General features: G+C 38.1%; 1 long non-coding RNA gene and 1 pseudogene across 1 annotated transcript; one reads left to right on the top strand and one right to left on the bottom strand.

Annotated features, from left to right (window-relative positions):
- Positions 1-2,447: 2,447 nt before the first annotated feature.
- LOC113361717 lies at positions 2,448-3,741 on the bottom strand. Its single transcript, XR_003365287.1, has 3 exons — positions 3,522-3,741; positions 3,099-3,181; positions 2,448-2,886 (listed from the first exon to the last, which is right to left on the bottom strand). It is a non-coding gene; the product is annotated as an uncharacterized LOC113361717 (long non-coding RNA).
- A 114-nt stretch (positions 3,742-3,855) lies between these two features.
- On the top strand, positions 3,856-15,296 carry LOC113360115 (annotated as a pseudogene).
- Positions 15,297-15,788: the final 492 nt, after the last annotated feature.

Consider the following 15,788-nt stretch of genomic DNA (forward strand, 5'->3'; position numbering starts at 1 on the left):
ACCACCTCAAACTCCTCATCTTCTTCCTCTTATTTCTCAGCACAATCAGTTCAACATCAAAAAAGCAAAAGCAAAGCACTTTCACCACCCCCTCTTCAAAAAGCACAACACGTACCAGAACAAAATCAACTAAAAAAAGGTATTACCCCAATAGGAAAATCAGAGGATAAAGTTCAAAATCATTCGAACCAATCTTCAACTTTTGGCCATCATTCATCCACTCAAAAGAAAGAAATTGTCCTCTTCCAACTAACACCATGCAAGCACTCATGCAAGCTCATGATAGCCATTTTATAGCAGTTGCGGTTCTAGATGGAAAATTCGCCCTCCCTTCTCTCAGACAAGCCATCACAAAACACTGACATCCCATCAAAATCAAAAAATTCCAAACTTGGCCAAACACCAACAACAAGATCTTTCAATGCACCTTGGAACATGAAAGTGATAAACAAACAATACTGTCGACCAAGGCATGAATTATGTCAAACCAAGTAATACTGCATGAATTATGTCAAACCAAGTAATACTGCTAGAAGATGTTTCACAAGATGTCAGCAAAACCCTCGGGCATGTTTCACAAAAGCAGTGTTCTGGATACAGATGCTAGGGCTACCAACATATCTAGAAGATGAAGCAACTATGGAAGAACTATTAAGTGATACGGGGAGAGTCCTTGAGGTGGATTTACAATACAAACCAGTGAGAGATAAGGTGGAGATGACAATAAAAGACCCTTTCATGCCAGGTATTTTACTCAATATAGTAGGAGAAAATTGGATTCAATTTTCATATGAGTATCTACCCACTATCTGCTACAGATCTCGCATCATTGGCCATATTGCCGATGACTTTCCAAATTTCCTAAATGAACAACATGCAATACAAGACCCAGAACACCCTCTGTTACCTTATCATAGGCTTAATGGTCGCATGAGAGCTGTTAAACCTAAACCGAAACAGCTATCATCCACATCATCTTCATCCAACCAAGTCTCAGGCTCATCCCCATCCACATTGATCCCATAAACATCAAACTCCGGATTCAAGCTCAGTTAACAACACCAAACTTCATCATGCATAACACTGACCACCCAACCAACAGACGGTGACGTAACGGATTCCAACTCGGCTTGCACTGGTGATGGATCAACAAGGTTTAAGCTGGACACTACTATCACAATCACCGTTATCAACAAAAAGCTTACCTGACAGTAGCCAATAGAACACAGGCTCTGGGAAAAAATGCAAATTTGTCTACTGCAGACGAAACTATGATGATCCTCTGGCAGTTCTGAAAAAAGCAACGGGAAAAAACATATTTGGATATGGGTCAGGACCTGGTTTTAAAATATTTGGATTAAACAATTATTTTGGATCCGTGTCGGGTGTTAAGACGGGTAATGATGACTCACCAAATCAACTTGGCGGTGGACCAATCCAATTTGAAATACCAGTATCCACATCTGTGGTATCAGTATGAGACAGGCAGCCACCACAGCATAAAGGCAAAAGCCAGGCCTAACCATAGCAACATCGCACTCATTTTCAAGAAAGTCTCAAAAAGGCCCACTACCAATCAGATCCGACAGAAATTTCTCATCAATCAAATTAACTGCACAATTTCTTCAATCCGTTTTATGCGCAAGCTCTGGATAACTTCTTGGACACCCCGCATGTTATTGTCAGTATGGTAATCACTGAGTAAATGGTGTCCCATGAGTGAAAGTAACACATAACCATGTGAACGTAGCAGAGTCGGAAGCACCAGATGATGAGACAACTCCTCTCAAAACTTATAAGAGGAAAGGCATACATCAAAGAAAGGGAATACCACAACACCTGAACATATCCCCAACACATGAATTTGCAGCACCTTCCCCACCACGAAAACCAAGGAGGGTACATTAATTATATACCATTTTGACATCCAACAAATATACCCTTATATAACAATAAATATATCACTTCTATTTAAAAATCTTATCTATTTAAATATAGATTACCTTAATACCCTTATTCATATAATTTTTTTCTTTATTTCAAAACACAACAACTTCATTTCTCTACCACTTCACCGCCGCTGCCGCCACTACCACCACCACCACCAACATTCAACTACTATTTTACCACCACCACTCAACAACCACTACCTATCAACCTCCACCATCGCCACCACCAGAACACCACCATCGCCGCCACCACCACTCCACCGCTGCCAACACCACCACCAGTCCACCACCAGCGCCACCGGTGGTGTCAACAACCAAAATTGATCCCCAAAATATATCAGTAAAAATAATATGGTGTCAACAACTGAAGTTGATCTCAAAAATAAAAATCAAAAAAATAATAAGAAAAAAGTAATATGGTGTCAACAACAGAAGTTGACCCCCCAAAATTAAAAATTCAGAAAAATATTCAGATTATGTATGGTGTCAAGAACCAAAGTTGATCTCAAAATTTGATATCAACACCAAATTTGATCCAACAAAATAATATAGTGTCAACAACCGAAGTTGATCCCAAAAATATGGTGTCAACAACCAAAGTTGATACCAAAATTAATAATTTATAAAATGTTTAGATCATATATGGTGTCAACAACCAAAGTTGATCCCAAAATTTGGTGTCAACAACCTAAGTTGATCCCAAAAGCTGGTATCAACAATCAAAATAGATCTCAAAATTGATGTACTAAAACAATTGACATACACGAACGCTAGAACCTGGCGTGAATCGAACACGCGTCTTCTGATTATAGTCAGTTGTGATACCATCACACCACAAATTTATCTTGAAAGATATTATATAGTTTGCAAGGATCAGGAACTAAAAGACCAACAACAAATGCGACCCGAAATAGGAAAAAAATCATCTCTTACATACCTGCAATAAACACTGAAAATAATAAGAACAAAAAAAATAACACGAGCTCACATTCACAATTTGGAATATCAAGTACCCAATTATCTGAATCAACTGCATGAACTATTGTAACCTTATCACTTCATCACCATTAAGTAATTTATTATTGAATTGACAAAATATAACACATAATAATTTATTTAAGGATTGATGAAAAAAAGAGCTATTCTTACCACTTCTTCCCAAATCCAGACGTGTCACTGACTACTCCAGTCAACACCTACATATCCACAGCGTACAATAGACAGTGTTTTATCTGTTTTTCAAAATCAACAAGACAAGACACGAGTGAAGAATGGGAAGAAAAAGGCATTTCAAAATAAAAAAGCGAGAGAGAAGAAAAATCTAGACACATAGAAAAACAAACTTCTTTATCCAAAATTCACTGTATCCATTTGTTTGAATTTAGAGAGACAACAATCAAAATTCATTTCTTTCTCCACTTTATCTTCTTTTAATTTACGAACAATAAATCTCACTCCCCCTTTCTAAAGATTCATTGCTATTTCTTATATAAAATGAACCGAAATCAAAACCAAAATTGATTTTAATGTGGATTTAAGTGAAATCTGATAAAATTAGTTAACTACTTGCACCTTTAAATCGAAGACGGTGGCAGAGGCAGAGATGGTGGTGGCGGAAGAGGTGGTGGTGATGGTGATAGCCAAATCAAACAGACATATCTGATGATGAAATCTGTAGAAACGGTGGACTAGGAGGTGGCGCTGGAACTGATGATAGATTTGATAGAGGTGGCGAAGCGGTGAAAGTAAAGACGTCGGTAGTAGTTGTGGAGTAATAAGAAGATTTGCTTCTCTCTCGTTGGAACTTTTATTTGGCTGCTAAAACTTTCATATCTAAATAATATACTCGAACAATCAACGGAGGGTGAATTTGGTATTAGTAAAAAAATTTATTTCTATTTAAAAGATGAAGGGTATAAGTACAGTTGATAAGGGTATTCTTAAAGGCCCATTAGAAGGGAGGGCATTTATTCAATTTCCACAAGCAAGGAAGTTTATTTCTCTATCTACTCTTGTACCAGAATCCACAAGAGTTCTCCAACATCAACATGAAGTTCCAACAATTCGAACCAGAAAGACAAAAGCTACACAAGGGCAACAAGAACAGAACCAAGGTAAAGCAAAAGATAAGGAATCTACTGCAGCTGGAAGCACCCATGACAACCCACAAACAACCAAACCTGCTTGAAAACTCTCTTTGGATGAAGAAGGGATTGAGTTACAAGCTAGAGGAAAAGGCAAGCGAGTGGCTGGCAAGCACCAGCACTCGCTACAAGAATGAGTTACTTATCATGGAACTGTCAAGGTGCTCACAATCCCTTGACAGTTCAAAAATATGTGAGATCACTCGAACTCACAGGCTTAGTCCTATGTTATTATCAGAAACTCTTTCTTCAGATTTGCACATGTTTTCTTTAAAAAACAGATTAGGTTTTGATGAATGCTTTGCGATTTCTTGTAATGGACATAAAGGTGGTGTGAGCCTGATGTGGTCAGCACACCTTAAAGTTCAAATCCTAGCATCAAACCAAAGTGTAATTCATGCCTATATCTCGCCTCCTGCTCTACAAAAGCCATGGATATTTCCCGGAGTCTATGGACCACCTCAACCATCTGCACAATGGGACCTTTGGAAAGATTTCAACCTTGTAATCCCACAACACAATCTACCATGAATTTTGATGGGAGACTTCAATCAAGTCCTTTGTCAAGAAGAAAAAAAGGTGGGAGACCAATACTACACAATCAGGCAAAACACTTCAAAGACATGCTCAACTTCTTGACCTTGGGTATACTGGCCAACCCTACACATGGTCCAACAAACAAAATGGCATCAACTTCATTATGGAAAGATTGGATATAGGGCTTGGAAATCAACAATGGATTCAACTTCACCCACATGCACCGGTTCAATACTTGCCACGCACATATTCAGATCATGCTCCTATCACACTCAAAAAAAATCCATCCCCAAACCAAACCAAAAACAATTCCGAGTGGAACACCTCTGGCTTTTGCATCCCCACCTTCAAGAAGTTACTTCAACTTCATTGAATCAGTCGTACAACCCCGCATCGCCGATCAACCTCATAAACAAAATGACTAACACGACTGATACACTGCAAACTTGGAGTAAGCACCCCTTTGCACACCTACCGGGCCTGATATGTGACATTGAAAGACAGATACAACACGCCCAACACAATTGTGCCACGGGGGTAGGCCCAAACCTCCAGTACTGACTAAGCAAGGAACTAGAGGCCACAAAAAGTTACCTCATGCTCTCCCACTGTCAAGAATTTTTTGGAAACAAAGATCCCGGGTAACCTGGCTCAAAGAAGGAGACCTGAACACGACCTTTTTTCACACCCAAGCGATAATACACCGACGTATCAACCACATCAGGTAGATGCAGACAACAACATGGGCATGGGTAGACATACAGAAGGAAATTGCAGATACATTGGTCCAACACTTTACTAAGCAATACCAGGCCCAAGCTACTACCGTTGACATGCAATTATTCGATTGTATCCAGCCGCATATAATGGAGACACATCGAAAAAGATTAATGGAGAGGGTAACTTCAGAGGAAATCAAATAAGCTTTGCACTCTATTGGCTCGGACAAGGCATCAAGACCGGATGGATTCACTAGTAAGTTTTTCAAATTTCTCTGGGAATCTACTAACACTCAGATTATAGAGATGGTCAACTTCTTCTTTCAACATAACCATTTACAAACACCAATGAACCACACAAACATCACACTCATACCTAAAATCCCTAACTCACCACAAGCATCACATTATAGACCCATCGGACTTTGTAACGTGGTTTACAAAATCATTGCAAAAAATTTAGTTGAGAGAATAAGACCTATCCTTCAATTCATCATAAGTTCATACCAAAGTGCTTTTTTTCCAAACAAAGCCATACATGACAACATTGCAGTAGCTACAAAAATCTTCCATCGCATCCGCACCTTAGTGGTAACCAGACACCAAAAATTTCCATGAAATTAGATATCCAAAAAGCTTACGATTCCCCAGACTGGGGTTTCATCAAAATGACACTATCTTCACTAGGTTTTCCACCATGTTTCATTAACCTGATCATGATGTGTGTAATGACAGTTATGTACTCCATAAATGTTAATGGTATCGCATATGACCATTTAAAGCCAAATAGAGGGCTCCGACAAGGAGACCCCTTGTCACCATACATATTCATTATTTGTGCAGAGATCCTATCTTCTAATCTAGGCAACCAACAGCTCCAAGGGAATATCAAAGGAATTAAAATAACTACTAATGTCTCCCCCCTCATCCATCTCATGCATGCAAATGATTTGTTGCTCACTTGTGTAGCAGAACCCGCGACATGCAACAATCTCCAAAAGCTACTTACATCTTATTCTACACCGGCGGGCCAACAAATAAACAATCATTAATTATCCATCACCGAAAGTTTCATCTTAATGACATCAATGGGCTCAAAAGCTTCTTTGAAATACCAACATCCCAGAACCCACCCATGTATCTGGAAGTCCACTTCAAGAGAGGAAAACACAGTGCACATATGTTCACGGAACTACTCAATCAAATGGAAAGGGAAACAAAAGGATGAATAACAAAATGTGTAAACCAGGTTGGGAGAGAACTGTTTATCAAAACATCACTGCTACCAACGACAAACCATGTCATGCAGACTCAACTACTCCCGGCTCACATACACAAACAAATGGATAGAATACAAGGAACTTCTTCTGGGGCCAAGACAAGAACATAAGGAAAATGCACCTTATTGGATGACATAAGGTGACGAAAACAAAAAGCATGGGAGGTACGGGCATCCGGCGAAGCCGCGAGCACAACCAAGCATTACTCATGAAGAAAGTTTGGCAAGTTCATGGAGATGACAAACCCATTTGGGCAACAATGGCAATGAACAAATACCTTCACAATGAACCACTACTGGCACACCTGTTAGAGCACTGCTCGGTCGAACTCGCAAGCGTTGCTATCTTAAGCTTGTTTGTCAAGTTTAGTTGTAAAAATTATAAGTCTTGATTTCTAGTTAACTTATAGTTATGTCTCGTATTAGGATAGAATGTGTAGTTGAGCTTTGGACTTCACGACGTTCATCGGTTGAAGACGAATAAATACTAAGGGGAGCTTGTGGAACTTCATCAACAAAAGGTATGTTGAGACTTGAACTCACATATCACTCAGAAGTCTATTCTATTTTATCTCCTATTGAGACAAAAATCGTATACCTATATAGACTTTACATTATACACATTTGATATTTCGAGTTGAGTTTAACTCGCTTATATCTTTCTCGAAATATGTGTCCGAAAGATTTTTGCATTAACCACGTTCATCATTATTCTTGAAGAAAGTCAAAAGACGACCATGTGAAAGTCACCTGGTAACATCTTACATGATTTTTGTGAGACTGTCATTTGATGTAGGCTCGGAGTGTTTCGTATTAATCATTTGATCATTTGAAAATTGCTTATAAGCTAATAGTTTGTGTGAGACATCTATTGTCGTCTTCTAAGAATGTTTCAATGATTGAGATGAGAGTTAAGAGCTAAAACCCATGTCTGGATACATTACGGTTTGTGTACTTAGTGTACGAACTGTTTTAAATTCAGGACCGGAAGTTTGCATACCCGTTCGCAAACTTATTCAACTGTTTAAGTCAGGGTACTTAAGTTTGCATACCCGTTCGCAAACTGATTTAACTGTTGAAGTCCGGGAACCAAGTTTGCGTACCCGTTCGCAAACGGTTTCAACTGAATTAGGTCGGGAGCTAAAGTTTGCGTACCCGTTTGCAAATTGTCGGCTTGTGACCAATGTCCGAAACTTAAGTTCGTGTACCCTTTTGCAAACTTAAGTGGTTCAAGTTCTTAAATCGGTTAAATATGATTTCATACTCATGAACAAATACATTTATAAATTAAGGAATGCAATCTTTGCAAACTGTGGCTAAAATGTTCATGAACTGATTCTTTTGAATCAATCTGATTTTGCTTCAATTGTGTCTTGTATACTTCTATGAGAATATAAATAATTGAACAACTCCATGAGTATCACAATTAGATTAATTTGATTGACAATTGATCTAGAAGTGTTAAGATGAACAAGGTTAAGAGAAAAGTGTTCATATGACTAACTTCGGTTAACAGTTATTGAGCCAACTTAATATACACGTTTAGGTACGGTTACCTATATCTAAATGAAGGTATATTTCATTTGTGTGTAACAAGCTAAAGACCATCTAATGGTGGAAAGATATTAGCTTGAATCTTAAATCAAGTTTCATCTATAACGGTGAATGTTGAATACTTTGTTACCAAGGTAACATGATTGCAAACCCTGATTTGAAGACTATATAAGGGTGAACTCTAACAACCGGGAAACCTAATCCCCACACTTCCTGTGTGATACTAGTTGCGACTAGTGTCGATTCTCCTTTAACCTAGGTTTTTCCTAAAACCATTATAGGTTAACGACTTAAAGACTTCATTGGGATTCTGAAGCCAGACCCCAACTATTTTCTCTGTAGTTGCGTGTTATGATCATACTTTGTTCTATCGTACTGAGTACTGTCTTCTCTAAGATTTCCTCGAGATTTATCTCCGATAGGTAAGATATAAAAAGTAATCACAAAGCTCTTTGTCTCATTCTTTGTGATTCCACAATAACTTGTTCTACTACCATTTAGTTAAGTTATTGTGAGGTGATTGATATTTCTAGGCTGTTCTTCGGGAATATAAGACCGGAATATAAATTGGTTCATGTACACCTTGGTTTATCAAAACAAGGAACAAAAACTTCGTAGGTATTTCTGTGGGAGACAGATTTATCTATTCTAATAGACTTTTCTGTGTGAGACAGATTTGTTTATCAAGTCTTCGACTTTGGGTCGTAGAAACTCTCTAGTTGTGGGTGAGATCAGTTAAGAGAATCAAGTGCGTAGAGTCCTTCTGGGATTCAGAGGCATAAAGAACGCGATTGTACCTTAATCAGTGTGAGATTGGTTAGGGATCAACTACATTCTTGTCCGAAGTTAACTTGTAGTAGGCTAGAGTCTGTAGCGGCCTAATACAGTGTGGTGTTCAAATATGGACTAGGTCCCACAGTTTTTCTGCATTTGCGGTTTCCTCGTTAACAAAACTTCTGGTGTCTGTGTTATTTCTTTTCCGCATTATATTTTTTATATAATGAAATATCACAGGTTGTACGTAGTTCAATCAATTGGTAAATCCAACCTTTGGTTGTTGATTGAAATTGATTGACGCTTGGATATTGGTCTTTGGTACCATCCAAGTTATTTCCCATATTGATCCGGCTCACAGATTCCTATCTGTTCGATTGCAGATTGATTTGAGAAACTGAGATATAACTCTTGGATATATTTTCCTTGATTGAGTCTGACTGTCTAGTTGATTCTCTTGGAAATATATTGGAGTTAGTCCATACACATTGCCTAAACTAAATATTGGGTGTGGTTGTTAGACCCCCGTTTTTTCAACACCCAATTTCCAAACCAAAACAAACTGGGAGTCCTATGTGGAAAAGTTTAACTAACCTGGCGGTTTTTTTGCAGAAACATTGCGTCTCACAAATTGGAAATGGCTAGAGCTGCACATGGGTCGGGCGGGTCGGGATTTAGCTAATACCAACTACCAACCCAACTATAGCGAGTTTTTATTTTCATAACCAACCCCGCATCCACAAACAGCGGGCGGGTTTTGACCCGCCCGTTACGGGTCGGGTTCGGGTTTAAACCCGCTTCAGATTGTAGTTCAATATTTTCTGCAAGTTTTCACCTGTAGTGTTTATATCTATACCTGCTTTATATTCAATGATTAAATTTTCTAAAATCGAATAATCTTAATTGAGAAAAATAAAAACCCAAAAATTTTCATACCTAGGAACTAGGAAGTTCATATATGAAGATTAAGTGCTGATTTTGATTGTTGGTTAAGATTCGAAGTAGTTGTTGTTATCGTAGGTGAAGAAGAAGAAATGAGGAGGCCGAACAGAGAGGAAGAGACTAGAAAGTGGAGAGAAAGAGGGTTATCTTATCTACTAGTACCACTAGGGTTTCAATAACGGACAACTAAGATTAGTTTTATCAATGGTGTATATTTAGCGGGTTTTTTGGGCGGGTTCGGGCGGGTTTTAGCTAATACCAACCCAACTATAACGGGTTTATATTTTCATAACCAACCCCGCACCCACAACGGACGGGTTCAGATTAAAAACCCACGGGTTTAGCGGGTACGGGCGGGTCTAACTCTGGAAATGGCCAAACCACATTACTACTGGGAAATTGGATACCACACCAAACCAGTACACTAGTTCATCCACCATTACCATACATCAAGGTATCCAACCTAATTGACACCCATTCGAGCTCATGGAATCACGATCTCATACATACCATGTTTCAACCCTCCATTGCACGCCATATCACCAACATCCACCCACCACATATCCCACAACCTGACACCATTATTTGGCCATTCTCAACAACAGGAGCTTCCGCAAAAACACATTACCAAGTTCTCATAACCCCAAAAACCAAAACCCAAAATAACCAACACTACATTTCTTCATCCCAATAAACCAACAACCCCATAATAACCAAAATATCATAAACAACAACAACACCAACAACTTGCATCCAACTAATACCCAACCAAAACTGTTATCACCTTCCGTACCATCAAACCCTACTTTTTCAAATCCATCTGGAAATTGGAATGCCCCAAAAAATCAGGTTTTTCTGGAAAGTCAGTTTAGAAGAAAATTGGAATACCCTAGAAGAGAGGCACATCACAACCACAAACCTGTGTCCTCTTTGTAACACCACGGAAGAGACATCACGACATCTTTTGTTCTGCTTTCTACGGGATCAAACCGTTTGGCAACAAATTACACTAGCAGTTAACCAAAATAATGCAGTAAACCAAAAAATCGACAAGCATCAATAACCTATACAACCATACAGGAAGCACAAAACCCTCAGCTATCAAACAAGATTAATGCCCTCTTTGGCTTTAGCTTGTGGCACCTTTGGTCGGCAAGGAACGTACAAGTAATCAATCACCGACTCAAATAACTCAAACAATACATGTAATGTTTGAAGAATACATCTGGGCACAACAACATTTAATGCCAATTCTACCAGACCTTCCCCCATCACCATACCAAACATATCGAGCAACTACAACAACAAATATAATGGTTGGATGGGAGGCACCACCGTAAAATTGGGACAAGATAAATACAGATGGATCAACAAAATGCAGGAATCATAGGCAGAGACTGCAATGAAACACTCCTAGTTGCAATGGTAGCACAGTTAGGAAGCACAACATCAACATCGACGGAGACATGGGGACTACTCTTAGCACTAAGGATAACAATTCAACAACAAAGGCGAAAGGTATGGCTTGAAATGGTTCATAAATGGTAATCCAACAACTAAACAATCACGAGATAACCAACCTTGGTACCTACAAACAATGCTTAAGGAAATAAAAGAACTCATGCAACAAATCCCACAGACGAGCAAGGAAATAAAAGAACCCTAGTGAACTCATGCAAGCAAATCAGGCAGCAGACAGACTGGTGAACCAAGCTGTAAAGCACCAAGCAAGACAACCAACATCGGCATTAACAAAAATTTGGCAAAACATATGTACACCTTTCCTTTCAAAAATTATATATGCCGATAAAATTGGGACTAAATACCCCAAGACATGTAACAACGGTTTGAGTTAATGAATCGGTCATCCTCTTCAAATAAATAAAAAAAGTGGTCATGCTCCCTCCCTTGGAGGAGGTAGGGGTAGACTGAGTCTTATGGAGCTTCCCAACTTCTCCCCAAATGCCTTTACACATCGGCTTGGAAAGAGCCTAGTCCTTGTGGTTGTTCTCGGTTTTAAGAGAAGAACATATAATGGTTGTCCGGTTTTTAATTTGTTCAGGGTCCGCCAATTAAAGAAACCCCACTTAATTCTCTGTTGGCCCCACTAAATTTCACCAAAAACGGATAGTGTGAATCAAGTGTTTGGCCCTCCCCTCACTCTCTTTTACTCTAATGGGCTAGGGTTTAAAATCCATTTAAAAAAAATTAGCCGACTTTATTGAAATGACCCCTAAAAAAAAGGAGGATCATATGAATAAGATGTTTGATGATGTCATTAAATAAAATATTTTTATGATAAAAATAACCTTATGTGTAAAAATATAATAAAATTTGACATAAACTCTATTCTTTAAGGGCATAGTTGTCAAACCAACTTAAATATAACATATCTCACAAATCATATATATGTAGGAATTTGACAAATTTTATATATTTAGAAAGAACTTTGAAATACCTACGCAACGAGCGTAAATACAAATATCAAATATTTGTTTTTCTAGAATTTTTTATTCATTAAAAGAGTTTAAGAAAATTTCTCTTATTTTTTAGTGTGCAGATATTATCCACAATTTTTTTTAATGTGCAACTATTATCCACAGTGTTTTTCTAATGTGCAGATATTATCCATAATGTTAATTAACCTTCCATAATTGTTTACACTATAGTACGTACATTATTATAAGAGCTAAAAAAAACTCTCTTTTGATTCCATAATTTTTGTGCAGTATATGTGCAAAAAAAAATATGCGCAATCAGTCAAATCAAGAAAATGAGTTTAGAAAACCGTTTTTTAAAATGAGCAAACACATTAATATGAAGTTGTGTAGAAAATCTGCACAACTGGAATTTGTGCAGAAAATATGCACAACTAGAATATGTGCAGAAAATATCCACAACTAAAAGGTTATTTTGGTCTTCCCATAATAACAATTGTTTCAGGATTATGAGAATAATTTGCATAATTATTTCTATGACCCTAGGGCCAAGAGAGTAAGACCAATATTTTCTCGGGTCATAAGAATAATTAACCTAAACGGTTATAAGTAATTTGATTTTTATACTAAAATATTTCTTAGCCCCACTCAATTACAAGGGTTTTAGAAATACAATCGACAATCATTATCCATTTTCACCTTTTTGAGAATGGCTAACAATTACCCGTCTCGAGACTCTTTTCGCTGGGATTCCCACATACCAGGGAAGAAGGGGTTTATGTCACGATTTTTTCAGCGGAAAAGAGCTTGGAAAGCTCCATAAGACTCCGTCTTAGGGTTTGATCACTGGACGTATAATTGCTAGTAGTATTTATGGACCACTGTACTAAAATAAAAAAATAAAAAAATTCAGTAGTTCGGGTCTCTCGATCCTTTCTAATATCCGTCCCTAATCCTGACCTGAGTACAGAGAGAGATAAGGGTGGTGGAGAACACGTGAAGTAGAGGTGGCCCGTGTGAAAACAGTTACATATGCATGAAAAGTACTACATGAAGTTACTACAATAATTCAAAAAACTACACCTATTCAAGCAGAAAAATACAGTTTGCCAGTAAGTGTAATGGTGACTATAGAATATATACATATAGATGAGGCCAAATTCTCGCTGTACTTCTTTTCCCTGTCTTGTTGATCTTATCTTTGTCTCTGAACCTCACACTTCCGTAACGTTGTGATTTGAGTATCCTCTTTCTCTATTACTAATACTAAAACGGCATCTTTTGTTTCAAGTTCAAAAACATCTAATCAACCTATCATTTCTCATCTTTTTTATCCTCATCAAAGCAATCTACATAATAATTTAGAAATATTCTGTCAAATTTTTGATGAAGATAATGCTGTTTATTTTGCTTATCTTCTTAGTGTTTGAAAATGTGTCGGCCTTTTCCAACCAAAACGGGTCTAATACGTCTGCATTGGTTGAAGAAAATTACATGAGGTGGATAAATCAAATTGGTTCTAATTTCATGAAACATATTCAGTACGATAAAGTAGATAATCAGATAGAACCCTGTTTAACAATTACAGTAGATAAGAATGTAACAAGGGGTAACTTCGACTCGGTTCAAAATGCAATTGATTCACTTCCTTTTTTTAATCTCTGTCGAGTGATTATTCGTCTTCACAAAGGGGTGTACAGGTAATACTAACTTATTATTATAGTTTAGAGGATTTTATTATAACTTATTTTAGTGAATTTTGATTCAAAACATGGTAAACAAAATGTAGGGAGAAAGTTGTAGTTCCTATAACCAACGCTTTTATTAGCATAGAAGGTGAGAATGCAGATGAAACAATCATCCAATGGGATGATACGGCAGATACAAATGGTTCTGATGGTCTCCCGCTGGGTACTTATGGTTCCGCAACATTTGCTGTCAATGCACCTTATTTCATTGCCAAGAACATCACATTCAGGGTCAGTACAGTATTAGCTACTGAATCATCTCATCCCTATGCTTGTGATGCATAGTTAAATGTTTTCGGAGATAGTTTATTAATTAAACGTTGACCAGAGTTCCATTATTGGCATTTAGGACTGAGCTGGTAATTGAACCTTATATGTACTTACCGTTACTTAACCCTGCATTTAGGATTGTGTATCGGTATTACTCAAATAAAATGGCATCTGAATATACTAGATTGCGCGAAAGGTAATTATTCAAATAAATTAGTTGAGAACTTTGAATGTTTGGATGCAGAATGTAGCACCGTTACCACCTTCAGGAGCATTAGGAAAGCAAGCAGTGGCAATTCGAATATCAGCCGACAATGCTGCGTTCATTTCGTGCAAGTTTATTGGGGCTCAAGACACCTTGTATGATCACACAGGAAGGCACTACTTCAAGTACTGTTATATCGAAGGCTCTGTAGATTTTATATTTGGAAATGGGCGGTCACTCTATGACAGATGCTACTTACGCACTGAGCTATGGTGCCTTAACTGCTCAAAAAAGGGAAAACATGTTAGACGATACCGGGTTCTCATTCGTCAATTGTCGAGTAACTGGTTCAGGTGCCCTATACTTAGGAAGGGCATGGGGAATTTTTTCTACGGGTGGTATTTGCCAAAACTTACATGGATAAGATAATAACTCCGGAAGGATGGAGCAACTGGGCCGAAAACAGCCCGACAGTAATCTCAAGAAGAATTCTGGAGGAATCCTGCGGGTTAGGAGAGTTCTGACTAGCTGGGATAATAGAGGACCCGTCCAGGGACATCATGAAACTTGTTTGGTCCCGCCAGGAAGGGTCTAGGTTTGCCTAATCCACCGGCCAAGTCGTATGGCCGTGATTGTTTCTTCCTGGTTTCCCTTTTCTTCCCGGCTTCCCTTTTTCTTCATAGCTTCCCTTTTTCTTCTTGGTTTCCGATTTTTGATAGAATTGTATTTCTATTAGATCCAGGGCCGTTTTCTTAGCTTGCCCAGGTTTAGTCTCGACCAATAAGGATCGAGATATCGTGCATGCTCCGTTTTGGGGCAAAAGACCTAATTTTTGTAAATTGGCAAAATTAGGTCAAAAAATTGAATTTTGTGAATCGACACAAAATTGATCAATTTTTGGTGAATTTTGCACGTTGATCCAAAATCACTAATTTTTATCATGGAGAGCAGCGCAGCTAGCGCGTCCCTGGATGAGTACCTTCATGCGCACCTTAATCCTGATACTTCGGGAAATTCATGTTACCCAGCTGAGAGTGAACATTAATTGTCATATCATGTCAATATTAAGAGTTCAGTCGGGGACATAGCATGGGATGGATACTCAGCAGGCTCCTGCATTAGTGAATAATGCAGATATGAGCTTCAATACTCATTAGGCATACTAGTGAACAATTCATGTAGGAGCTTGAATTTCAATACAATATGAAGAGAGACATAGGCACTCATCA

The sequence above is a fragment of the Papaver somniferum genome, chromosome 3 (genome assembly GCF_003573695.1).
Source record: "Papaver somniferum cultivar HN1 chromosome 3, ASM357369v1, whole genome shotgun sequence".
In the NCBI taxonomy this organism is placed as follows: Eukaryota; Viridiplantae; Streptophyta; class Magnoliopsida; order Ranunculales; family Papaveraceae; genus Papaver; species Papaver somniferum.